Source organism: Thermobia domestica, chromosome 2, assembly GCF_964235325.1.
Source record: "Thermobia domestica chromosome 2, izTheDome1.hap1.1, whole genome shotgun sequence".
NCBI classification, from domain to species: Eukaryota; Metazoa; Arthropoda; class Insecta; order Zygentoma; family Lepismatidae; genus Thermobia; species Thermobia domestica.
This window is the reverse complement of record NC_137455.1, coordinates 168,947,564-168,973,646: the sequence shown is the minus strand read 5'-3', so window position 1 is coordinate 168,973,646 and position 26,083 is coordinate 168,947,564. Positions and strand designations below refer to the sequence as shown.

At 33.0% G+C, this 26,083-nt stretch overlaps 1 protein-coding gene across 1 annotated transcript in view; it reads right to left on the bottom strand.

Moving 5' to 3' along the window:
- LOC145679251 (lachesin-like) overlaps positions 1-26,083 on the bottom strand; it is a 987,796-nt gene that overhangs the window by 282,242 nt on the left and 679,471 nt on the right. The gene's annotated exons all lie outside the window — the stretch shown is intronic.

The following is a 26,083-nucleotide window of genomic DNA, read 5'->3' as shown; positions in this document are numbered from 1 at the left end:
TGGACTAAAATGTGTATCGGAATCACTAATAGCTTCATTCCCACTGGTGCTTTCATTGCGTGATGACATATCGAAATGTTCATCACTTACAGTTACACTTACACTTCCTTGATGAACTGTATTATTGGATTCTTCATCCTCAGATTCCTCACTATTACTGTTCGACAGTACACTATCATCAAGACATTCATTTACAAAACGGACAAAATCATCCTCACACACTCTCTTCGTAGTTCATCTTCCACTAACCGTATATGTCATTTTGCGCTGAAACTAACACAAATTGCACACCAATGTAACTGGGCATTGCAAATTGCACCTAGTTATAATATAAAAGCAACAGTGTAAGATATATATATATATATATATATATATATATATATATATATATATATATATATATATATATATGTTAGAACTTTATTGTATCAACTCTTTTGTTGTAATTGTTCGAACAAAGGAAACAAGTTAGCAAAAAGCTCTAATAAATGGCTGATAGATTATATAAACAATCTTATATACAAACTATTGATAAAAGCTTGCATATGTATTGCAGCGCTATCTACTGGGCATAAAATAAGCAATTATAAATAGGACTAATTGCAATAAGTACAATAATAATAAAAAGAAGTAATAAAACTAAATAACATATTCGTTTAGGACAAATTTTATTTACTAAATTATGACAAATCATTGGCATACCATTATTACTTCATTAGGGCCTCCCAGGCCCTGCATATGCATTTAAGGGGTTACTAAATTAAATCAAATATTACTGTTTTCCAGATAATGCAAAAAATATTCTAAAGCTACTCATGAATGCATAAAAGAATGTTAAAAGAATACACAGTGAGCAAGGCTTATTGATTGAATTGATTTGCAATAACTTTGAAAATAAAACTCCACAGGGCCTGAGAGGCCCTGCATATGCATACAAGGGTTATATATACTTGATCGCTAAGCAAGAAACAGAAAGACCAGACCAAATAGAAGTAATAGTAATAATAACAGTAGCTACGGGTAGTAAACAAGGGTTAAGCGAAGACGGAAGTGAATTGAGTAGAAAAGGCCGATTCCTGTTTTTTTTTCTTCATCCAACTTTAAACGTGCCCAACTTCTTTTTCTACATCCTGGCTGATAACTGTGCGTCTGTGTGCAGGTCACGTGAGATTCAGGTGAAATGTGGTCAGCGCGCTCCTCAAACTTCCACACACACACACACACATTCATACTCTCTGCCTTTCCCCCTATCTACACACAAACGCACATACCGGACAAGACAGAGAGAGAGAGAAAGAGAGAGAGAGAGAGTTAATTAAACTGAGGCTGGAAAATTCTTCCCTAGACCAGAGTTTTACTGCCTTACATGGAACGACGTAGTTGGTGCTAGTGGCGGCTCGTGACTCAAAACATTTTTGGTAGCCAATTGCAAGTATGGTTGTGAAAGGGTTGCTGCGAGGGAAGGGGACGAAAGCGGATAAAAGAAAAGAATAAAACGACTACCAGAGAATAATTCCCAGCCAAACATCTCTTTCATTCTCTCTTTTGGAAGAAACACCGAGACGTGTAAAAGCTGCACCAGTGGTAGAAGATATTTCGGTGATGTTTCGTGAGAAGCATTTTACAACAGAGGATTATAACAGTGCAAGAAGTTATTATTATTATTATTATCTTTCCAGGCACGGTGTCTTATAATAATATATTTAATCGTTTCAATAAGAATGAATGAGAACATTATGAGAGTAACATATTGTATTTTTACAGTAGAAATATAATAACAATCTCAGTGTAGTGTTATTTTTTCTTTCTTTGTTTTCAACGTCTTACATAAACTTGGGAGTCAATGATAAATGCTATATATTCGTGAAATATATATATATATATATATATATATATATATATATATATATATATATATATATATATATATATATATATACACCTAGGTACGAATATTTTATGCGTTAGAAACTAAAATGCATTATTTTTTGAACATATTGTTATACTTCGAATATCATGTTTCTTAATTTATCGTCGTTTATAATCTAAAACTAAAATACCAATTATTGCGCTAGTAATTCGAAATATTGCAACCACGAGATGTAGCCTACTGTATACGCAACCAGAATTGCATTTAGTTCCAATTTCCATTCTCCAGGTAGCGCGCTCTTGTGGCGCTTCGCTTTTACCCGAACGACAATACGAGTAAAGTTCTTCAAAAAATTGAAAATTCTATCCGTTGATACAGGGAGTCGTACGAAGAAAAAAGAAAAACATTCCATACACCAGGTTTTGTACAACAAAGACTAATTATCTGTATTTATGTACTTCTTATACAGACTGCCTAACGTATGGTTCTGACGATCACTTGCCCGGATGCCTTACAAACAATTGTATATATTAGTTACATGTAAAATGTAGTCGAAGGGTCCCAGAACATTGGCTCGCCCAAGGGCTCATAATATTGTTAAGACGGCAATCTGTCCATATACCTAAATAAAGAAAAAAATTATAATGATTTTTTAATGAACCTTCATTTTTTACTTAAACTTTTTTTCTTTTTCCTCATGCAGAGAAAACATAGTTTACGAATCCCTCGCGCATTGCACGTTTATGAAGAAATTTTATGAATAATCTTTCTCTCGGATTACGCACAATATTTCGGGATACGAACTTACACATATGCGTATAAAGACAATTTCAAACCCCTAGTGGTGCTTTTGTGCTCTTGCCGTAAATATTATGTGTTAAAGTTCTATGTTCAAAAACTATTTTTTGTTCCATTTTGTGCTTTTTATAGTCCTCATAGTGATTCAATTAGTTTAGTATTACTTATTCGTATTTGAAAAGCAAAATGCATTTTCATTCTATAATATTTACTACAAAAAACATATGTATACAGTTCCACGTCTCTGTGGCTAGAATGAATTTATTGTACTTACATTAATTTTAACTAGAAAAATAATTTCGGTTTATAAACAACAATTACAGAACGGGTTAAGTTTGTTCCCCAGCGATTCACTGTATATACAATTTCATTAATAGATTTGAAAAATTATTTGCAATTGTCACCCATTTTGCACGTATTATTTGTCCTGATTATCGCCGACTAGATAATTGCATTACTTTTCGTGGGAGCAATTAACAATCAAGTATTTCTGTATTTTTGTTGCGTAGAAATTTTAGATCATTTGGGGATTAAATTCTATACAGTCAAAGCCTGTATAAAATTAGCGTTAAATTAAGTAAACTATACAAATTTTGTAAGAATAAAGTTGTAACTTCACTATAGACATTGCGTTAAAGAACAGAGGATTGTTTAGCTTGGACAGTGTACTTGATTGTATAAGCGTGTGCATATGATAGAAGAGGGTAATGCGTAGGAAAATAGATTCTGATGTTCATCTGAACTGATCAAAATAGATGCTAAAGTTGTTGCGCGACAAAATGATTAGCTGAAGGCTCTTTGGACGAGAATGAGAAGTAAGTGACATGGAAAATTATTCCAGTATTAAATTCCTATTCCAGTATTAAATATTATGTTATTATTTAAAGTTTCATGGAGAGTAAATTCTGCAAGATTTGTTTCATTATGGCAATTATGATGCAGTATACCCATATCACCCTTTGTGTAAGTAAATAGATAAGCTAATTTCTTTGGTTTTTAATCATAGGACAGACCTATGGATACTGAAAGTTTGGCACCAATCATTCTAGTCCTAGGTTGGACCCAAGAGCCTAAAGCCTAACCGAAACCAATTTGACACCAATCGGTAAGTTTGGGGAAGCTGGTACACAAATAGAGGTATTCTCCCTTTCGTATACAAACGAAAATTTTTGTACATAAACATGCACAAACAATGCACTAATAATTGTGATCATTTTCGTGCTAATCAGCAAAGGTGTGGGGCTGCCATTTAGACAGCCTCCAAAATTAGTTTTTGAACATCTAATTAATACACATTATGCACTGAAACGTGTAACATTTCTCAAGTTGCTCCTAAGCATATAAACAACCTTACAGGTGTCAAACGAAAGGGCAGTACTCATATATTTGGAATTTCAGTACTTCAGGTATATCTAAAATGATATGAGAGTTTAGCAAATATTTCTTTCAAGCTAAAGGCAAATTAATGGCATTCACGTGTTACTGATAGTAACGATGTAAGAAAATATTTCTATGTTGCATTTTTTTTTTAAAGTAGCAGAAAGTATGTAAAATGGAGCTCTATTCGTTACATGACTTCAAACATTTTTGAGTGTTTTGTCAAGCTCCTATTATATCAACACACCAGACTCTAAACCTACTGTTTAGACACAGCTAATTTACAGATCGAGTTAAGTGCATCTGAGACAAGCTTTTCATACATGGTGTTGACATCATCGAATCACTGCCACTGGTAACAGGACAGTTGGCTGAAGATATCTTGGAGCCTAGAGCCTTTCGGTTTCAAGTGTACCCTGTCGATATGTTTTGCTCGTACCTCCCTCGAAAGGGGGGAAAAGTTGCTGTGGCTGACATCTTTCAATAGTTGGATGCGAGCAGATTTGCCACATCGAATCATTTCGCTGGGTTCGTTGTGCACTACTTGTTAGCAATTCTAACATAAGTAGCCTACAATCTACACTCATCAAGATCAAACGATTGAATGACAAGTTGATAACACAGCCAAGGTTATCACTTCTTTCCCTAAAGCAAAGGTATGTTACCTCCGCAAAAGCACGGTGGGGGGTGGAGCCGAAATATGTTTTACATATTTTCCGAGGGCACATTTGAAACAGGAAGGCTCTAGTTACAAGGAATATTAAAACATTCATTTTTTCCACTTCACAGCGATCACAAATACTGATATCCTGCATATGTTCTTGATATCATCCGATGTGGTAATTTCCACCCACAAGAAAGCACCTAGAAACTAGAAAATCATTTTCACAGGATGTGGTTGACATGTTCGACATTTCAAACTTTCTAAAAGATGTTGCTATGAATCGCGCTAATGACATCGGTGAGGATATGAATAATGATAACAACAACCAACCTGATTTATTGCGATGATTAAAACTACTACGTTTGTCATTCGTTTGAGAATTATGTAACAGTAAGTAAATGTGGAATTATTTTTCTCTTTCCGTTTCCTTGATAGTATTTATTCATAAAGCACTTCTCAGATATGTGTAGGTTGTTCTCCATCTCTGTCTGAATTCTCTTGCATATATATCAATCTTAAAAGTCGCTGCAATTATTCTCACAACCATCTTATTTTTGTCTATTTAAATACTGTATTTTGCCATATATAGGACAGGACGAATTTCCCTGATGATTTGACGGTACAACGTATGGTCTAGGACTTCTTTGTATCTTAGATTCTAGACTTCTTTTGCCACGGAATTCAATCGTTGGCTCAGTGATTGCTAAAATTGTGTGGTTGCAGACGGCGACTGTTTTGATTAACCAGGTATTACAATTTTAATTTGCTGAGGCTTTAAGAATGACTCACTTGGAGAGGACATTTCATTTGTACGAACCTAGTAACTACACAGTTTAACTTTAGGTTTCCTTGTTTGAATTATACGAGGAAGGATCAGGAACTAAGGTTGCAAGGTCGATATTTCTGGAGTTTCGTCTGTTATAGAGGAATGTGCGGTAATTATAATACATAGAGTTGGCAACTGTGCAGAGTTTCAGCTACAAACCACCTACGGCACTATTTGCCTGTAAACACAAATGAGGACTCGTTTGGAAATCTGGTCTCGCAAAGTAGTCTGCTCACTTATTTGATTTCTGTGGACAAAACAAGTAACCAAGGTTGAATTTTACTGGTAGTTGGTAGAAGTTTCCGGAGAAATTGCAATGTTTCGTCAGCATGTCGCAGAATGGTGTCGAACGTTTGTGACTGGTAGAGAAAACGTCACCAATGTGAAGCGCAGTGGCCGCACTGTTAAAATAGTTTCACTGGGACATCATCGACAACACTCCTTAAAACCTCGCTCCAAGCGACTGTTACCTGTTCCTGCAGTTGAAGGAGCACCTAGGAGGCCATCGCTTTGCTTCAGACGAGGAGGTGAAACACTTCGCGACAACATGGCTGAACACGCAAGGAGAGGATTTTTACCAGAAGAGAACCTTCAAATTCATGTGACCATTGCCTCAACCCATATGGAAAACTGTGTAGAAAAATAATCTAATGTATGTAATATCTGTTGGTTGTATTTGTTGTACGAAATAATATATACACCTTTCATTGTAGGCATTGTAAACTTACTTTCCGATCAATCCTTGTATTATTATATTGCATAATTGATTAACTTCTGTAATCGTTGAATTGGGTGTATTGAATTTTTTTCTGATCACCAAATCTTTTCCCGTCGGACTTTTTTTTTAAGAATGATAGTTAATACTTCCGTGAATGACGTACTAGAGTTGCTGTTATCACAAAAAGCATGGTTAAGAGAAAACTTAGAGTTAAACACATTCTACTAACAGGATTTATCTTTTAAAGATATATATATATATATATATATATATATATATATATATATATATATATATATATATATATATGTGTGTGTGTGTGTGTGTGTGTGTGTGTGTGTGTGTATGTATGTATGTATATGTGTGTGCGTGCGTGCGTGTGTGTAATATTTCTGATGATATGCGCTTGTGGTAACATCAAATGAATTGATATTCTAGAGATCTTTAATTTTTCTTTCACTTCGATCATTCCAGTAACATGTTTATATTATCATCCTATCATTTAGTCTTGAGCCAAAAATTTGGAAATTTAAATTGAAGACTTAATTTAATTTTCCTCATTACCTATTTACAACCTCTACATATATTAATTCTAGTTATAAATATCCTATCACTTTATTTTTCCTTACACTATTAGACTGTATATTTTCCAAACTGTGAAGTTTGCAACATTGACATCTTTATATAACTGCAGGCTTGAAGTGCGTTCTCCTTCGCTTTCCAATTTCCTGAAGAGTGGAAGCACGACCACTGTAGGTACCGTCGCGCCCAGCATCTAAAGCACTGCATTTGGAAGAAGTGAGAGTGACCCGCCGGAATATTGTACGAAGAAAGAGGTCATCGAATTGGAAAGTCGTAAATATTTGAAAAACTAATCAAAAGTGTCCATACGGAAAGACCTTTGATATTTCTCACGTCTCTTCATTTTAAGAGATTAGAATGCTACAACGTTCACACAAAAAATACTGTGTGGCTTTTGAATGTTTGCGCATAATCTAAATTTATTTTTCACTTCTTTTTAATTTAGCCTTCTATTTTAATGTTCATATTGGAACATAAACAGTGGCGGCGGCTCGTGAAGGAAGTCACATTGGTAAAATTAATTTTTTATCAGAAAACAAAATTTACCGAATGCTACGAATTAATATAGTATATTATGTAAATTTTCTTTGGTTTCTTTGAAACGATAAAAGTCTAATTTTTATCTATGTGACTTCCGTGAAAAGCAGCAACAGATACAAACGTATATGAATAAATATCCTAATAATTCTGTTTAATCTCAATTAATGACATTATTTTCGTCTGAAACTGTAAATGAAAGGATATAAGAATCAACAGATAATTGTTATATATCTATAAACTATTACTATTGATCCGGTGTAGATGAACTTAGCACTGTTGTTCAGCACACAGATTGTGCCGAGTTCAAGTCTTGTTGCTAGCCATCCTGAATTGGACTTTTGCACAATTTCCTTTAGTTCACAGGCAAATGCCAAGATTGCCATTTGAGAATACCAAGTATCTTCCATATTCGCACCGTTCCAAATAATCTTTTCCATCTTCTTGTCTCAAGTGATAGCCTTCTGGCTGTAACAAAGATCTAGCGGTTACAGAGATCTTCTGTGTGTGCGTTTTCCATCTAAAGGTAGACTCTAGTTTACTTTCTCTAGAACATGGGGTTCTCAACCTTTTGCACTATAATACGACCATGAATCGTATGTACAGTCTTGTCCAAAAAAGTTGGCCATCTACCTTGCTTTAAAAGGCCATATTTTGGCAATTATACGTAGACAATTCTAATACTCCAGCTCTAAATGAAGATCTCAATTGGCAAAACAAAATCCAAATTCGTTTGATTTAGTTCCAACTGTGGGTAAAACTGCAGGGTTTTCAAAAAGAGGTGGGTGAATATTAAAGAAAAAAGAAGAAAAACAAGACTGTATCACCCAGTAATGACGTACGTATCACCAGTTGTAAGCGTACCGTAGATTGAGAAATCATGCTCTGGACTAGATGAAACCACAATGCAGAGCAGATATGTATCACCAGAGTAGATGTAAAGCGACTAATTTTCACGTGTTTCAAATTGATTTTTAGAAATGTAGAAATGAGGAGTTGGAGAAAAGAAATAACCTGAGATTAGAAGTAGCTACGTTTCCTGGGACCATGTGTAAAAGAATTGATCGTCATTTAAAAAGAAATATTCCGAATTAATATTCCCCTGATAGAAAGTCTCCTTACGATCAGGAACCCTCAATGTGAGAAAAACAGACTTCTATTTAACAACTCTAAATTGTTAAACATTTATGATGACAGACTTGCTTTTTAGAGAATTTGATTAGAAGTAATACATCTATATATCACTTTTTTGATTTCAATTTATTTATGAATTATTTGTAATATGTAAAATTGACAGTTTTGAGTTTTGGATTTTGTTATTTTTGCATCCTAACGCAACATCGGAGATATCAAATACGTGACCTGGTATTAACGTTGGTTCCGAATTACTATTGGGCTTTAAATTGAGTGGAGTTGGCGGGTGCAAACACCATCATACAAGATGAACTCTGATAGTATTCGCTGTTCCTTACCATATGATCTAACCCCCAAGAGAGATATTACACAGTACGTCGTGTAACATTTTAGACAATTGCCAATCAGACAAGGGTTTGATGCTGCCTTTTCTCGAAAAGGTGTGTGAGCAGTCAGAGGTTCGATTTCCACTGGAAACACTCGGTCGAGAAAAGTAGATGAGCCATCCAGATGAGCCATCTTGAATGACGTTTTCCTCTGTTTTCTTCATTCACACTAGTCAAATGCCGAGATGGTACCTAACACAATGGTCGCAAGCCACTTTCTTCCTTTCCCATTCCTTTCTTCCTACCCAATTCCTCATGCAATGTGATCAGCGAGTGACGTCATCGTTCACACGTAACAGGCTAAGATGGCCACATATGCCGAAAGCTCAAAAATCTGATTCTTATCCTAATAGATAATGTATTATGAAAATGATGTATCGTCTCGGAATGTATCTATTAGAAGAGCTTTGGTTATTGTATTTCGTCACGACAATTCTGTCTCGCCCCGTTTCTCTCTGTACAATGTGATCTAATAACATATTTTGATAGATTTAAGCAGTTAATAATACCACTGTAACAAATTGTGTTTTATGGCAATACAGACTTATTCTACATTGGTCTCCCGACTTGAAAAATTAACCAGAGAGAATGATTGTGTATTGAATGTTTTTTAAAAGATAAATCCTAAAAATTATTCTATACGAAAAGAATGTTATAAATACTAGTGTTAGCCACGAGACGAGACGAGACGAAAAGTAAAGTTTTCTCATTTTATATAGTAAATTCTGCAGAAGTTTCGTCTCGTTTTCATTGGAGAAAAAAAAAAACTTTTCTCATTTCGTCTCGAGAATTTCTCGTATCGTTGTGTAACTTTATGTACAAAATTTATGCCCTAACTTTTTCCTTAATTTCATCTGAGAGTTATTAGTATCCTTAACAGCATTTAAGCCATATTTGTTATTAAAATATGTTTTTATAAGGACTTGCATATTCGTAATTGTTGATAAATACTCTTCATTGGGTTCGTACAATCGTTTTATCTAACTTTAGGTTTTATACTCTTAATAGCGTTGTATTTAAACAGTGTTTGAAATGTAAGACTTGGGTGAAGTGTATCATCTCGTCTAAAATTTTTGAAAAAAATGTATCTTGTCGTCTCGTTTTCGAGATGAGAATCTACAATAGTATTAATATATAATAGGATACATTTTGTATATACAAAGATGAGAGTATATCAATCTAAATATTTAATCTAGTTTAAGAACGATATTTGTATCTGACGTTGCCAATGAGGCGAGAAATTTCTCGTCTAGAAAACGAAACAAGAATTGAATAGAAAGTACCTCTTTAAATTCGAGACAAGGCGCATAGCCGTAGCTAGAAATTTCGACGCTCGCGGCCAAATAGAATTCGATGCCGCTATACTCTTCTTACCATGCTTTTCCATCTTTCCTTTTCTTTTTATTAACACGTAAGAACAACTTTTGTAATTATGCTACGCTGAGTTTCTATCAACTGCTTGGACAGACCATTGACCTTTTGCAACAGCCAAAAGCGATCATTATGTATTCTTTGACAGATAAGAGAAGTTTTCAAGAGGCTTATTTTGGACTTTTAGTTAAACTTGACAATACTACCTTTGGTTGGTATACACATCCATTTGCAGAACAGCTACGAAAATTTACAGCATAACTATTTACAACGTTTCATACTATCGATAAGAAATAAAGTTTCAATATATTAGAAATTACGTATGTACTTTTAAAATGCTCGGACTATTAATTTCCAGTAATAATTGTAAACTTTTGAAATTATATTCTGTATGTGACCACACAAATAGCATTTTTATCTTGATTCTTTTACGGTAAAAATATTTTGTGAGGTGTGACGGAAATTTAGAAAGAGAATTCTTTGTGAATTCCTCATTATTGATGGATGGACTTCATGAATATGTTTAATGTTTGTATTTAAAATCCAAATTATAGTTTGGCTAATGTATATATTTGAAATTATAGTAATTACTTAATTTCTTAATAAACGAAACTTAGGCATTTAAGGTTTCTTAATTAATATATTAAAAATACACATACACACACACACACACACACACACACACACACACACACACACACACACACATTATATATGTATATTGAGTGTAGATTCTATGTGTTTTGTACGTATGTAGGTAGATAAAAATATGACACAATTAGATACGAATATACACAAAAATATCCTGTTAATACAAGTAGTTAATGGGGAAATGATCCCAATAAATTTCTTCAGACTGGAAATATTTCATATATCAGTCGAATGAAAAAAATCACTGGTAGTAACCAGTCTTTGAAAAAGACGAAATGTGTTTGGGTTAAGTTCTGACCTCTTAAGATCCTACTCTGTAATTACTTCAAGTCCGAAAGTGTTATTATTTCCCTTGTTTTCCTTAACTTTAATATTTCAGCACAAACAGCACCTCCCATGTGTCTCTTCACTACTCTCATTTTTCATACCTTCATTTTCACCGTCGTGTTTAATCCGATTGGGTAGAAAAGCGTAATTAACTACGCAAACTCATCAGCATCAAAACTCCGAACGCGTATTTCAGACTTTGATTGTTTCTCATTTTCAAAACGCCCCTGTGTACACTATAAGTCATAACTCGGCACGTTATGTATCACATCGTCATTGAGAAATCATATACAATATTTTTTTCAAAAGTAATAAGTAAAAACTTGTTGGTGACTCTTATTGAAAAAGAGGTTGCGAGAGGAGCGAGCAGGAACATTTTTACCAAATATATTTCTTTGCAAACTGACAACAATATTGATTTAATAGGGCACCAATATTTCCAACACGTTTTCTTTCTGCTTGCTCGTTTGGTGCCCTCTTGCTATCAGTGCCTGGGGCGACAGCCTAGCTCGCACCCCGTAGATACGACTCTGATAAGGCGAGAAACATGATAATTCTCATTCGTTTTCGAGACGAGAATTTTTTTTATGAGTTTCTTGAGCAAACGCTAGTTCATCGAAGTCTAAAATCTCAAACAGTGTTATAGAGTTTTAGTGTTGCAAGATTCATACGCGTAGCACTACAAATTGATAAAGTGATTGTACGCACACAATGAATGGAATTTATCAAATATTAAAGATACATAAGTTATTACACAATAAATTCCTGTAATAAATATGGTTTAAATGTCGTTAAATAGCATCCTCTCGTAACGTGAATGGAGTATGAGAACTTCTACATTAAATTGAGAAAATATCAAGGCATATATTTTTTTTTCAAAAATTTACGAAGCGAGACGATACGAGAAAACCTTATATCTCGCCTCGTATCTTAAGCAACAATATTGTCCTAAGAGTAAAGTTCCATGGGTAATTTTCGAGAAAGTTCACACAATATTAATTCCTATGACTCTAATTGTCAAGAGTCAAGGCTTAAGGTATATACAACTGATATTAAAATATACACTCCCCATAAATCAAGCCTTTCATTGGCACTAGAAAGAGGAGAGTACACATTTTCATTAGTGAGATGCAATAGCTTAAAATATGAAACTTTTAATATAAATATCTTCAATTAATGCTTTACGGAGTTATAGGGCCTACGTATTTCTTGTAATATTTATTTACGTAAGATATTTTATTATAAGAGATGAAAAGAATTAGCTCGAAAAATTTTAATTTACATGCAAAAGCCTTACTGCTGGACTATGGTTGTTTGTATTTCAGATAGATCCTATGCGCATATATGCTTGCGTGGTTTTTGTTTCCCTTTGTGTGTAAATTACCTGCACGTTCACTACAAATGGCATTATGAGACATCATTAGTACACTTCCCCTATTCTATCTATATGGGACACATATACAGGTGCACGAGCGTAATAAATTGATACTAATGAGTGAAAAGCAAAAATATGTAAAACACCAATATCAATAAATGACATTCGTTAGCAAAACAAGACACGGGCAGTGTAGCTCATTTGTCATAAGCACTTCCACGTCTCTCGTCATTATGTGTACAACATATGCCATTGCCGACGGCACCAGATAAAAACGTGGGTGCAAAGCTATACTATGGTATATTGTGCCGTAAATTTTACCTTTAGTTGCGATATTAGTTAATGTATGAAGTGAAATGAAAGCCGTAAAATAACGGAGAATTTATTTCATTTAGTTAACTATTTAGATTTTGATTGTTTTGTTATTTCATAGCTATTAAATATCGAAAGGGAAATTTTAAAGCAAATATGGTAATAAACTGTCGAGTACTATCATTGGCAGAAGTATTCTGACAAATTTAGACCCATTTCTGGCAAATTTACAGCCTGTAATGCTCCACGGTGTATCACAAATTAGTCTTTACAATGGCGTTCAATTGCAGTCTCCTTCTTCTCCTTGCACTACTCCTTTATTATGTCCCTAAGAGTAATATATATTCTTAACCCATAAATATGAATGCATTAAATAGTTTTGTTTCCTTTCTCTTGAGTATTTCTAATCTTAGTATACTATTCTGGAATATAATAATGTCTTTCTTGAAATAATCTAATAAACCATACATTTCTCTTTACTAGCAAATTTGTGCGAACAATATTTTGCGTTCCACCTTTTTTATTTTCCATATAGAATTTGTTTAAGCTCGATGACTCGGGCGAAATTCGAACCCCTTGTAAAAATATCTTGATAAATCACATTCACTAATTTGTCTGTAATCCTAGGTCAAACATTAGAAAACGGTGAAACCGTATCCAATATCTTTAAATGCAAAGTACAAGTATCAAACATCATGCATGTGACCTTAAGGAATGCCGAAATATTGATATCTTATAATAATAATTACAACCACCAATACTCCCCACTTCACGTCCAATTGTTAATAATCCCCCCCTTAGTGAATCTTATGTGACAAATCCTATGAACTATCATTTCAACTAAGTTAGTTGAAGGAAATTTCATGGCGCAGCAATTAGCGAGAATTTTCTTCATACATGGGTTTAAAATTTTGTACTGATCTTGCGAAATACGACCAATAATTTGGGATTGAAAGATTCTTTTAAAATTCTTCTTTAATATAGGCGTACAATTTTGAAATTTTGTGTACCAGTAAATATTCCGCGTGCAACTTAGGCTGATATTGATCAGAAGTAAGACAGCAAAGCCAAGGCAGAAAAGGGCCGGAGATGATGTGGGAAGAAAAACATCGTGCAAAGACCACGAGTCTCAATTACAACGCTGGAGATGTTTTTGTCTAGTATGTGCTTCAATGAATATACGATACGAGACTTTGTTTCATTGCTCATAATAATATACCTCGGTTTGGCTGTCCTGTAATCTAGTTTGATTTTATTTTGAATTTAACATCCCTTTCAGCGACGAGCCTAGAGGACTTGGGCCTACAGCTTAACGTGGGAAAAAGTAAACATCGGAGCAACCAGATTAGCACAATAAAAGCAATTCTGCTTCCGACAAAACATTTGTATTTCTAAAAAAAAAATAAATAAAAAATAAATAAATAAATAAATAAATAAATAAATAAAGGAATTACTAAATCTACATCACCTTCTGCGCAAGAAGTCGTTGTCAAGTTAAAAAAGGTAAGAAACCTCAACAACAGGAGGACTGTGAAATTTGAAAGAACACATCATCTCTCTTAGGAGGAAAATACTGGAGTTTTAAGTTGGGATCTCGTCTCACAACCAAATCGTACCTGTTTTTCTTTTTTGCAGCGAATTAAGCTAAAAGAATGCCTTGAAGGCTTATTAGTTTGAATATATGTTTATCTAAGCAACTGAAGGTTTCCGAAGGCTGAAAGTAGTTCCAAGGCACTCACTGATAATGGTCCAGAAGCAAAATATTCCGTATACCCTAAACGTTTCGAGTTTATTATCCACATAGCCAGTCAGCCTTCTTGGTTTGATGAGAATCTAAATATCTGTGAGGGAGACCATAGTCGTTACCTACATATTACAACTATATCTTCAAGTTAGAGGAATTCTAGATTTCAAGTTGCAGTATTTCTACATTTGTCTACAATAAAGCCCTTTAAAATAAAATCCTCATCAAACAAAATAGCTTTAATTTGTTGTTTCTTATATAAACCAATCTCTTGAGACCCCATATTCATGTGTCTGTAGGGCCCTTATCCAATGACTCTGCAGAAGACTGTCTTTGTTTAGTTTTTCCACTCTTATATAAAAATTTATCTTACATAATCTTAAATCCCTTCCCAACATCTTTTAATACCAATAATCATATAACAAGATCTTAATAATTGCGAAAGACAAAGTAAAACGAAATTTCCTCAATGATACTTTGACATTTTAATTTCCGGAACGAAATACATTTATCTTAACATTTTTTTCTTTTTTGCTCGTATCCAATGGAAAAATGAAGAAAGAAAAAAGTAACAAAATATTGCCTTAAGCTAAAGCGCCCTCCTTATCTTCATAAAATTACCAAGTTCTGCTTCTGTCCGATGCAGCCTGTGGAGATGAACACCTTTTATGACTTTCTCCACCTCGAAGGAGCATAAAAGTCAATTTACTGAAATTTCGCTCCCCGAGTATGTTATTTGAAACTGCTCCGTAACGACCCAAGGTTTTCCCTAGATGGTAGTAGTGGGAAACGTAAGAAAATAGAGCGCCTTCATTTTTCGTTTGTTCAAAGAAGATTTCGAAGTCTTTCTTGTGTTTTAATGCGTATAGTGTACACTAAGGGCATAGAGCTAAATTGTGTTTCGAAAATGATTCCATGTAAATTAAATAAAATATTTATTGTAACATTTATCACTGGAGCTAGCTTGTATAATAGATGGACAAGTAACACCCGTATTAATTATATTTAAAAAAAAAATATATTGTTAATGAACTATGAGCACCGATTCTGGGGGCGAGGAAGCCCTGCCCCTCCCCTAATGTTAGGTTTGGCACCCTCAGATATGGATATCTTTGCTTGGGTGTCTGGCAACGAAACACACAATACCTGAACGGACCATCCGAAAGTTATTTATAAATTGGCACCTCTACCACTATCGTATGATCGATGCAGAATAATATTAATAGCTTGTGGGAGGAATTCCATATCCTAAGGGTTTTTATTTTTAATTTTTTACATACACAACATCGTTAAAATTCTCGTGTTGAGAAATTTGTACTACAAAATGTATTTCATACAGTTTTCCTCTAGTCAACAAGAACATATTTTCCACTCTCAATAGTATGATTCTTATAATCAAAGAGAAATAGATAAACTTCAACATCGAATTTTAATTTTACTCTTCAAAGTTATGCTATCCATAAGTGTGGAAAATCATACAAAATTTCTGTGTTCGTCTGTCTGTTGATATGTCTCAGAGAACAACTAGTAAAGTGATAGCAAGAATCAGTATTATGCGGATTTAGTGTCACAAAAATAGATTTAATCTCTGTTCTTATTCTTTTATTGCAACTGGAAGTGGTACAAATCTATGGTTTCAATGTAGACCATAGACCAAAACTGATAAGATATAGTAAGAATTGGTAATATGTGGATTCAGCGTGACAAAAATGTTTCTATCTTCGTCCATATTCCCTTATTGTAACTGGAAGTAGTAGAAATCTATGGTTTCAATGTAAACCATATACTAAAGATTTGTAATAAATAGTGAAAACTTTCTTGATTTTTTAAGTATTGGATTTTTATAAAGTAAAACTAATAAAAAATAGCTGTAGAATGCTTTACTATTAATTCAGTGTTCCAAGAGTTGGCTCTATCTTCCATCCCTTATTTAGCTGCTAAAACAGAAACTGAAAATTTATCATTTCTGCTTAGAATATTGAACCCCTAAAGTTCAAAAGTCTGGTGGTGTTCCACAAGGTGAAGCGTAATTAATTTTTTTTCAAAGAGTTTTATTTTTCAATACTCGTTCATAGTGTATTAAGAGTGCATGCCACTTTGTATGTTCGTCCATTCGGGAAGCAAAAAATGTTTTCAACCGTCTAGGAGAAAAAAAATGTTTCTTCATCAATTCAGGAGATAAAATAAATATTTAAAACTATTTGAAGATAGCCATCAATTGTGGCCGGAATATAGAGGTGTCAAAAATTAAGAATCGAGTACGTTTGTGGAGGTTATGTTCAAACCAAAAGTGGTAGAACTCAATCATTTCCGGTTTTAACGTTGATCACTATAGAACAGTGGTCCTCAACCTAATTCCTATCATCTTGCTAACGATCCCCTTATAATTTCTGATTTGTAATAAGCTTGTGTGGGATTTTTAACAGAGCTATCGCGGAGATATCACGTTATCCATATATTTCTATAATAGTACGATCTATTTCTTGTATATATTGGATACAATAACGTCCCTAAAAGCGAACGGATTAAAACCAAATTTGGTCACTTCATTCATACTACAAATATTGAATCCGATCCGTCATACTGTTTCAAAATGGAAGCGTTTGAAAATTTTAAAACTTAGTAACTCCCTTAATTTTGGGTCATATGATAAACAAAGTAAAGTGATTTCTAATTTTGGTTAAAAGAAAACTTGGATACTTGTTAAAAACAATTTTTGAGTATTTTAATTTTGGAGAAGCCGCCACTTTGAGTAATATCCGGCATTCGATTGTAATTATATTTATTTCTTATACCTAACTTCGCGACTCTCATAAAACCCTCTCGCGAGCCCCCTAGGGGTAGCGACCTCAAGGTTGAGAAACCCTTCTATAGAGTATAAACAGTAATACGTAGCGAGAAGTAGTTTCTGGGATAGATTAAGCATCCCAAGACTACTTTAGACTTTACCTTCATTTCTAACTCTCTCCTAAAACTGGAGGTGATAGAATTCCATTACATCTTCCTATTTCAATATTAACCTACATAGAGTAAAAGCCATAAGAGATAGCGGTAAGTATTTTTGGGGGGGGATCGTTTTAGCTTTTTAAGAATAGATACCATCTTCTGTCTTAACCTTCTTATTCAAATTAGAAGTGGCTGAAATTAATCATTTCCGGTTTTAACGTTGATCAGTATGGAGTAAAAACGGTAATAGGTAACCAAGAACATTTTTTCTTTAATTCATTCAGCGTCCCCAAAAATATATACCGTCTGCGCTCTAATCTTTCTGCCAAAAAAGGAAGTGATAGAAATTGACAGTAATACAGTTTACCATTCCAATATTAATTAAGAAAACTTAACCCCACAAAAAACAAATTCTTTGCATGGTATACTCGTCATACTGCTACTTATTCTGTAATGTCAGCGCGAATCTGGAGACGCTTATTTACTGAGGTAGTGCAGCTATTCATCAAAATATTTCACAGTTTGAAATATTCTGAGAAATAGTTGAACGGCAAGTATGGCTTAAAAAGGAATCTTTTATTCGTCGTTTTGTAAAATAAAATAGGAACATTATCCCATTTAAAATACTTCCTCCACTATTCAACACGAATTTTCATTCCTGGAAGCAGTGTTACCAATCGGTTTCGGAAATCATGTTCATGATATCCGTTTTCTTTTAACAGCTTCTACTGTCCGAAATCTGGTTCCTTTCACTGCTGACTTCACCTTAGGAAATAAAGTCACACGGGGCAATATTCGGCGAATATGGCTGATGATGTAGCACAAGGATCCTATGTTTGGTCAAAAGTATCTTAGCTGACAGTGCCATGCGAGCGGAAGTATTGTCTTGGTGCAGAAATCATGACTTGTTTCTTCACAAATCAGGTCGTCATCTTCTTACTTGTTCACGAAAGGTTGTCCGCACATTAAGGCAATAATGTTGGTTTAAAGTTTCACCCTCGAGTACAAAATTAATGTACACAATCCCACGAATGTCGAGAAAAAACTATCATTATTGCTCTAAATTTCATTTGTTCATTCAAGCTTTGTTGTGGCATGGAGTACATGGATCCCTCCAATCCAGTGATTGCATTTGGTTTCAGGATATGTGTAAAACAATGACTCTTCACAGGTATCACTCTCTGTTAGGATATAAAGTCTTTTTCAATATTTGTCAAAATGTTCATTCGAATTCCCTTCTGCTCCAATATCAGGTTCCTTGGAAGCATTTTTTTTTTAAATCCTAAAACTTTCCAGTAAAATTAACGAACATTTTCTTTGCCAATTTCTGTGATTTCAGCAATAGTACGAATACTCAAGAATGATATCAAATTTCATTCCCGATTTCTTGAATATTTGAGCTTGTTTTCGACGTGGAAGGTCGTTTAAGATGCGGAACATCTGTGATTGCTACTTGTCTCTCTTTAAACTGTTTAAACCACTCAAAAATGTATGTGTGCGCGATAAAGAACTATATAATATAGAGTACGTACAGGAAACCGTAAGTTTCTGTCGCGGATTTTCTCAGTTTTAAAAGAAACTTCATATTGATACACAATTCTATTTTGGCACTAAATATTTCTTCGACATAGCACAGACACACGGTCCGCTTCGTTCAAAGGTCACAGCGGAACTGAGCGGCTTGCACCCTACGCAATCACTCATTTGATACAAATGATATCAAGGTGTACACTCATGCTCCAATTGAACATCACGATCTCGTTTTTCGCCACTTGCAAGATAAATTCAAGATTTTTCTAGCCACATTTTGTATATTTAACAATTCCATGTTGATCAATTTGTTGTTGCAATAATATACTGTTTAAAATTTAATCTCTATTCGGTATGTTACTGGAGCGGAATATGACCGGTAGAAAGGAAAATTAAAGAGAAATAAAATCTAAAAAAAAAACAAATGAACATATTTATTTTTAATCTATCTATCTATCTATCTATCTATCTATCTATCTATCTATCTATCTATCTATCTATCTATCTATCTATCTATCTATCTATCTATCTATCTATCTATATATATATATATATATATATATATATATATATATATATATATATATACCAGACAATTGTTATAGTTTAATGAGAATTTCTTCCAAATTACTTTCATATAAATCTGACATTTTTTGGACTGATTGTCATAAAAGATCTATTAAATAAACCTCTTTTACTTTATGTTATACTCAAACTGATAGAAGATAGAATTTATCAAATGATATTGTTTGTCTTTTAGTTTTTAATATTAAATATCATTTTTTTAGATCATGGTATTCGGTTAAATTGGCTTGAGAAAATTCAAAAGGTAAAATAAATTATATACAAGAAAACTAAATAATAGTATGAATAAAAAAGATTAGATATATATTCTTAATATGACTAATTTATTAGCTAAACCAGGATGTGGATTTTCAGTTTAATGTCCAAAAATAATATATGTTTTATGGTAGTTTAAAAATAGTAGACAGACTTAGGTCAGAAATTGAAAACAAACATATCGTATATCTGCATACACGTACAATGTATATTTATTTTCAATTTCTGACCCAAATATCCATCTTCTACTTTTAAAATATCGTTTACTAAATGTAATTTATACGTTTTCTAAGGGCATTTAACATCCAATTGAAAAATATGTTTACGTATCTAATTTGTAATATAGGTTTCCTAGATTGTAATTTATCCGCATTTATTAGAATTATGTAGTTCTTAAAGAGAGTCTCTATAAAATCTATAAGGCAGGTTTCACCTAAAATTGCTTTGTTAATTCATTATATATTTAACAACCAGGGGTAAGCCTCTCTCGCCTTTTCGATGTGAATAAGTAATTATAATATATGATCGAGATAACAGATATATAACTGGCAAGAGATGTTTACAAAATCTTACAAATGCTCAATTTTGATCATAATCAGCAGTAAATGAAGCCAATTTCACAATATTAAATTAAAAACAAATGATATGTAACAGTAGATAAATAAATACGTCATTATTTGCCTTCACTACTCACTAACACATTGATCTCTTGGCACCAAATCATGTCCTAAACCACAGGGTCTTACATGCTCTTATATAGGAATATATGTATAATTCTACATTAATTACAGCGAAGCCTTTTTCGACCGAGTACCCCCACCGGAAATCGAACCCGGTACCGTTCTCACCGAAGGCGAGAGCGTTTGCGACTACGCTACGCGGGGCCACTATTAGCAAACTTAACATTACAAAATGTTAAATATTTTGTCTTTCGTATTTTTATTTAAGATTTCTGCACTATTAAATAATTATGTTAAATAAAATTTGTTACAAAATTATCTACAAATAACCGCAAAATACTATTTCAGTGTACGACACAGAGTTCAAAATTTTTCAAGTAAGAGGAAATTATTATTATTATTATTATTATTATTATTATTATTATTATTATTATTATTATTATTATTATTATTATTATTATTATTATTAAAACTTTGAGAATTGAATGTTGCATGTGAAATCTCAGAAGAAGCCAGACAATATATATTATAACCAACGAGCGGAAAGGAGAGGGCATAAAGAATACAAGAGATTACAAAGGGGGAAGGTGCCACGTAAACAAAATTGGGAACCTCTGGATTCGAAGATATCCTTTTATTCTATGCAAATATTATTTCATGTACAGTATATGAAATTGAAATTGACATTCCAGTCTTCTATTCACGAAGAAATGGCTGAACCATTTGTAATGTATATTTGAACATAGTACTTGGGTCAAGGTGATGTTGTTATATATATATATATATATATATATATATATATATATATATATATATATATATATATATTCACTTTGATAATCAACTGTCCACAAGTTGAGATAATTGATAATCAAAGTGATTGAACTAATTTCTCGTAAACTACTGGCTGTTGCGTTTGACGCGTAATGTATTAGTTGATTATAAATTCCGTTGAACATGCTCCAACGTTGTAAGAAACAACCATTAGGCCACTCACTCTGGAATTTTTCATTTTTTCTTTATTACTCTATACTTACAATTTATTTTGTTGTTGCCATTAATTTTATTCACTTATTTTTTATTTGTATTCTTATCATTTTTTTAAAACGTTTAATTTATTTTAACTAGTTGCTGTATCTGAGACTTTGGCCTGCTGTACATTGAAGGTTAAAACCATGATTAATTGATAAAGATCTAATAGATTATAGTTAATAATTTGTTTTATTTTATTTATATTTATTTATTACTTTAGTTCATCTAAAAACCAACATACAATTACCCAAGTATTAAAGTTTAAATCTATATGGTTAAATCTGTTGTTCTAATAATGGACAACGAAGCACGTTCATTCATGTTCAGTATGATCACTATCCATTTACAAATAATTAAATTTAAAGAACATAGTTTTTATTTGCAATCAAATTGTTACAATATATTATTGTAGAAATACACAAGCATTAATGGTCAAATTTAAATATAGGGGAATAATACAGTTTCTGGGTGTTGAGTATTTCCAATGAACTCATCTTGACGAAAGAAAGGATCGGTACCGGAAGTGGAAGTAAGTAAATGTAATACTGATCTGTTTTTTCCGTCAAAGTGTTGATTTGATATTTATGTTGCATGTGTGCAATCGCTGGAAACACTTCACCACCGGAAATTGTATTAGATAACTTGCACCAGAAAGGTTGACCAAAAGTGAACAATCTTGGTATCGATTTTTTCGTTTTTTTCAATATATATATATATATATATATATATATATCATTTATGCTATCGCCTGAATCACCTCACCCTCGGAAACTGTCAAATACCGCGTATCAAAAGTGCTAGACCGAAAGTGAACAATTACAGTACCGATCATTTTCTTTCTTCAAGACAAATTGATTAATATACAGTATATGTATTGCATGTGTGCAATCGTTTCCATTAATAAAGGAGATTTAATGTACTTTTTAATTTTTCAGTTAGATTTTCACTTCTTTTAGCTGATTCTAGGTGGCTAGAAGATACCTAGAATGTTATATTGTTACCAACAAGTTTATATGCATTACGAACAATCCTGTGTTTATAGGAAGGAGTTATATTTAAGCTACTAGATCTTCCATATTCTCAACGAACTTAACTTGAAGATTATTTTTAGATAATTGCCTACTAGTGTTAACAATCGTAGATTTTAAAAAAAATGTCACTTTGCGTATGTCATAACATATTAAAAGAAATTTATATATGTATGGAAATGAGATTAATCATTAAGACTTTTTATACTCGTACATCTGTATATGAAATGATGACATAAAATATAAAGAGAAAGGAAACTGAACATGAATTAAAGATTTTTTAAAATTTTAAATGATTCTAAGTAATGATACTTTAAATTCAGAAATTAACGTACCATTTGAGTTCAAATGGAGCCGTAAATCAAATTGAGCTGCCATAGAAAACTATATTAAAGTTTTAAAAGAGGCATAATTATGCTGTTAAAAGACGGTTAGAAACTCTCTTTTCCTCTGTCTCTAGCTTTCATATTGTTTTGTTTTAAGCAAACTTATTTCTTCATGAATAGCTTTGCTTAAAAAGAAGAAACGAAAATTAAAACAGAAATTATTTAAAATCTATTTGTCTGTTGAACTTATGTATCAACGTAATATGTTATTTACATTTAAAAAAAGTTCTACTAGAGAGTTTTACGTACTAGCGACTGGAATATTGAGTGTCAAAACTGAAAGACGCATAACGATATTCTAGACTTTAGTTTCTCTTGGTAGAAAACAAGTTAACATTAAGAGCTGGAGAGGTAATGATTAAAATTGGAGAATCCGTTTTATGGTTTTATATAATACGTGTATGTACAATATAAATAATGTAATGATATGATAAACGAAACTATTTATTTTAATGCAGGATACCCACGTGGAGTATAATGTTAAAAAGTACTGTTAAATTTTCTACAATATACCATATCAGCATATAATGATTAAATAAAATGTTTAAATATAGGACATATATCAATCAATAGATCTTACTAAGATGAACGAAATAATATGAGTGAGTGTAAGGAATCTCATGCGTATTATTTTGAGAAAATGGAATTTCTGTGTAAACTTAAAAATTGATACTGTACGATAATCACATTCTCTACTGAGATTAAAGTGATACTGAAGTATGCCATCGTCAAACTCTACTTTATGGCAGTAGCAAGATGACAGTACAACCTGTCATTAGTAAGGTATAGCTGAAAATTATGATTAACCATTAAACTTTCATGTTCGTAGAACTAAAAGGTCGTAGATCTCTAAATTTTATTTCGTAAAAGACTTGTCGTTTAAATAACATCAAGCTGAACAAAGTGATCATAAAAACCAAACCACTTAAAGTTTACAGCCCTTTGAGGGCCCGAAGCGCTTCTGTTAGTGATTGGCTGAACTACGTCCAATCTATCGACAAACACATGGACAGCACGGTGGGTCGCCTGTCTCTAAAAGAGGTATCAGGAACTTTCTAGATCTACTAGTAACCGTCACGTCTTCTACTCACGTGAGTATCCAGTTTTGCCTCACGAGAAACGCGAGTCTAACGCTCTAAACGGAAGACTACGGCGTCTCTCACAAAGTCACCATGCTGAAAGATAAATTCTCAACCGTATGTTTCTCTAGAAAATCGAATCTTATAGCACTAACGAGTATTTCGTTCATTGCCAATAACAATCGATAGTTTTTTTTATTTTGATAAATAAGCTTTTATTTACGGACTATATCTGTAAACAAATCGCTATTAACTTGCATATTGGGTCTATTGTTATCTTATAATAATGTGATACATTCTCTTAGTAATAAGAAGCATGATACTCGTAAGTCTTATCTCTGTATATAAAAGAATAAGTACTGAGTGAGTGAGTGACTGACTGACTGACTGGCTGATTGATTGATTGATTGATCAATGCCCAGGCCAAACTGTTTAAGCTAGAAACTTTTCAATTTGGAGAGAGCGTATGAGATTTGTGACATAAGGTACCACTACGGAAGAATTTTCAGAAGCTCGATGACGTAGGTGTAAGTATGGATGGCAAATATTGTATACAAGATCTCCGTATTCTTGAAGGCTACAAATATAAAATTTAGTAAATGGACTTTCCATTTAAAAGTAATAAGAAAATTTAACAGTGTTGATCTGCTAGAATTTTTGTCTAAACATGTGAACGAAACAGAACTTTCTGTTCTGTAGAATCACGTTCTTTTCGTTCCATCACAATTTGGTACCAATTATGGGTATGTATGCAACCAGATCTTTTCCAAAATGAAAAATGTGAAATCATATGTAAGGAATCAACTGACCGACACATATCTTGAAAAGTATCTGCGAATAGCATCATCTAATTTCAAAGTAGATATTGATGTTAGTGAAGTTATCTTGATATTAATGTTATTACATTTCTTACATAAATGTTATAACAAATTAACGTTTATTCGGCATTTAACATAGTTCTTTCCCATGATTACGAATACATTTACAATTTATATTTGAATCCAATATTCTGGAAAAAAACATTATAACATTCTATTTAGTAATCTGTATTTATGTTTAGTTTGGAAAACGAACAGTAAATATATGTGTACTGAATCGTATTGGCTTGCGGCTCGCCAGCCCCTTGTGGAGTGTAACAGTGACCCACATGCGGCACTTCTGAGTCGACCTTGCTCAAATAGAAAATTGAATTGAAACTTGCCTTTTTGCGTTTTCACGAATATCGAAAGATGGATGTTTGTAATGGAGAACCGTCTACATTGTGGTATTTCATCTTTTATGATGCTCTATCAACTGCACAAGCCCCGGTCATGATTTGAAGCTCATGTACATAGTAAATTCTGTTCCTCCTAACTTAAGACGTTACATATCAATGTAAAAGACAAAAAAAAAAAAAAAAAAAAAAAAAACTAAAATAGAATTCACTATAACCTACACAAGGAGGAATCAGCCGTTATACAAAAATTATCCCTATTCAAGAATTAGTTTTCGGTTATGATGGGATGCTCAAATAGACATTGTCTTTTATATAACACATCAACTATTGCATTTAAAATTAAGAAAAACAAAATTTGCTATCTAAACTTAATTTATTCATACTAGTAGGAGAAAATTAAGTTGAGTATTCTTTGTGACTTTTTCTATGAATTTATAACCTATGCACATTTACGTGAAGATTCTTTCTTAGAGAAAACTAGCGTCAATTACCCGCTTCGTTGGATTAAAATAAGAAAAATTATAGTAATATATTCCGTTAATCAGTCACTTTTCACTATTACTGAAGCACTCTCTGATATCAGTCACTTTCGGTTACTTTTATATATCTTACCCCTCCCCCAAGTTGCTGGACTGAATTTGAATTTAAACGGCATCAGGAGTGTCACTGTTCAT